This window comes from Artibeus jamaicensis, unplaced genomic scaffold (genome assembly GCF_021234435.1).
Source record: "Artibeus jamaicensis isolate MK-2021 breed Jamaican fruit bat unplaced genomic scaffold, CSHL_Jam_final contig_463, whole genome shotgun sequence".
Lineage (NCBI taxonomy): Eukaryota > Metazoa > Chordata > Mammalia > Chiroptera > Phyllostomidae > Artibeus > Artibeus jamaicensis.
Genome location: NW_026521841.1, coordinates 2,590,751 through 2,593,813, shown reverse-complemented (window position 1 = coordinate 2,593,813; position 3,063 = coordinate 2,590,751). Strand labels below are relative to the sequence as shown.

At 39.8% G+C, this 3,063-nt stretch overlaps 1 pseudogene; it reads left to right on the top strand.

Moving 5' to 3' along the window:
* The first annotated feature begins 1,498 nt into the window (after window positions 1-1,498).
* On the top strand, window positions 1,499-2,242 carry LOC119050054 (40S ribosomal protein S6-like; annotated as a pseudogene).
* Window positions 2,243-3,063: the final 821 nt, after the last annotated feature.

Here is a 3,063-nt window from a genome sequence, read left to right as displayed (position 1 = left end):
AGCCACCTGAGAGCTGAAATCCAAAAGATGAGTAAAAGTTTGGCAAAGAAAGGGAAGGCAGGACATCATTATAGGCAGAAGGAAAAGACTGCTTATAAAAAGGTGAGGAGGAGTAATCAGGTTTGGATGAATGAGTGGTCTGTGCATGAAATCTGTGCTGGGGATGGCTGATGAATATATTGCTGATGAAAACCTGAGGATCATTCAAGTCCAGTCAAGGTAACCTGGAATATCTCAGAAGCAGTTTGTTTGTTTGTTTTTAGAGAGGGGAAGGGAGGGAGAAAGAGAGGGAGAGAAACATCAATATGTGATTGCCTCTTGCACCTGGCCACTGGGGACCTGGCCCACAACCCAGGCATGTGCCCTAACTGGGAATCGAACTAGTGACCCTTTGGTTCACAGGCTGGCACTCAATCCACTGAGCCACACCAGCTAAGGCCAGAAGTGGTTTGAAAACCAGAGAAAGTGGTTAACTTAACCTGGTATATTGAGCCTGTTTGCTAGTGGTATTAGAGGGTACATCCAGAAGTGTAATAGACTGTCAGTCTGTTAGTGTTTATCAAGCACTGTCATGTACTTAATAGAGAGAGATATACATCAAGTGGGCATGAGTATTGCCATCACTAGCGAGGGGCTCTACTGTAGGACATGAAGAGATCTTCATTCTGTTTCCTAAATAATCTTCTCATGCCTGTAGACCTTCATACTCATTAAAGATGAGGGCATCTTTAATGCAAACATCAGTGTCTGATCTCTGGGAAGGCATATTTACTTTAAAAAGAGAGTGACCTTTGCTTTATAACCAGTTTCTAAAAAAATTTAGCAAATGCACAGTGCCAAATCGGCTAAAACAAATGTCTATTCCCTCTTGGCTGTAGCTACCCAGGGTTAGGAGAGGTCCTAATGTCAACTACACAGTGAAGACACGTCCTTCCCTGCCAATACCCTCCAAGCATGGACACAGACTTGCTTTTATTCTCCCAAAGCATAGCCAAGGGCAAGCTACAGAAAAGGGGAAAAAATCACAGTCAATAGCAGTGTCTGCTAATATCAAGTCATGTTTGAGGCCATTCTTTTAAAAAATTTTATTTTTATTTTTTATTTTAGAGAGAGGGGAAGGGAGGAAGAAAGAAAGGTAGAGAAATATCACTGTGGGAGAGAAACGTTGACTGGCAGCCTTTTGTATGGGCCCCACTGGGGACCAAACCTGGCCAGGAATCAAACTAGCGACCTTTTGGTTTACGGAATGACATCCCACCAACTGAGCCAAACCAATCTGGAGTGAGGCCACTTTTAAATAAAAACAGTCTTGCTAACTCTGGAATGTTAAATTATTTAAATTATGTTTCTTAATTAAGTGTAAACATAAAACTAGGTATACCTTACTCTGACAGCAATTCTACATCCATAAAACTGACACAATTTTGTAAATTAAATTAACAAAATTAAAAATTCAACTCTTTTTCATGGCGCCTCGGGGGTGGTCAGCTGCTTCAAGATGAAGTTGAACTTCTCTTTCCCAGCCACTGGCTGTCAGAAACTCATTGAAGTGGGTTATGAACGCAAAATTCACACTTTTTATGAGAAGCATATGGCCACAGAAGCTGCTGCTGACATTCTGGGTGAAGAGTGGAAGGGTTATGCGGTTGGAATCAGTGGTGGGAACGACAAAGTTTCCCCATGAAGCAGGGTGTCTCCACCCATGGCGCATCCTCCTGCTGTTGTGCAAGGGGCACTCCTGTTACAGACCAAGGAGGACTGGAGAGCGAAAGTGAGAATCCGTTCAGGGTTGCATTGTGGATGCCAATGTCAGTGTTCTCAACTCGGTCATTGCAAAAAAGGGGGAGAAAGATATTCCTGGTCTCACTGATACTACTGTGCTTCATCACCTAGGGCCCAAAAGACCCAGCAGAATCCACAAACTTTTCAACCTCTCTAAAGATGATGATGTTCGCCAATATGTTGTGAGAAAACCCCTAAGCAAGGAAGGTAAGAAACCTAGAACCAATGCACCTAAGATTCAGCATCTTGTTACTCCATGTGTCCTGCAACACAAATGTTGGTGTATTGCTCTGAAGAAGCAATGTACTAAAAAAAATAAGGAAGAGGTTGCAGAGTATGCTAAATTCTTTGTCAAGAGGATAAAGAAAGCCAAAGAAAAAGCCAGGAACAAATTGCCAAGAGATGCAGGCTGTCCTCTCTGAGAGCTTCTACCTTTAAGTCTGAGTCCAGCCAAAAATGAGGTCTAAGAGTAATAAATAATGATAAACATAAAAAAATTTCAATCAACAGTATTATGTAATGTGGTTGATGATGATGTTTTGCTGAAATTAAATTGTCCTTTGAAATGAGAATATGGAATGTACTGCTATTGTACAGGCTTTTAAATGCATGTTTATAATTGACTCAATTACCCCAATATCCTTCTCTATTTGTTGTGAAACTTTTGTACAAAATGCCACACAGACATTTGATCTTCACTTGGCCAGAACACTCTCATCTCCAGAAAACGTATTTTGTTCTTTTCTCATTAGCCCAAGAAAATTAGTTATACATTTTTGTGCCAAGTACAAAATCAACTGGCTGTGTTTGATTATAAGGTGGTCATCAAAATGATCCAGAATAAGCATATATTAATTTTTTAAATTATAATTTAAATAAGAGCAAAGTTTATATAGATAACTTGCAATATACATTATTCCTTTTATATAAAATATCCAGCATAGGCAAATCCATAGAGACAGAAAGTCAATTAGTGATTGTCAGGGGTTGGAGAGTGACCACTAACGGGTATGGATTTCATTTTCTTGATGAAATGTTCTGGAATTAGATAGTGGGTATGGCTGCACAACTTTGTAAATATAATATATAGCATTGACTTGTACACTTGAAATGGGTGAATTTTATGATATGTAAATTGTATACCAAGTTCTAAAAAGTGACTTCACAGTTTTCCTAAAGAATAGTAGATGGATATGAGGCTTACCTTTATTTATCTAAGGGTTCATCCTGTGGTGTTTCTCAAAACAAAGGGTATTCCCCTTCAGCCCCTGCAATGTTGAG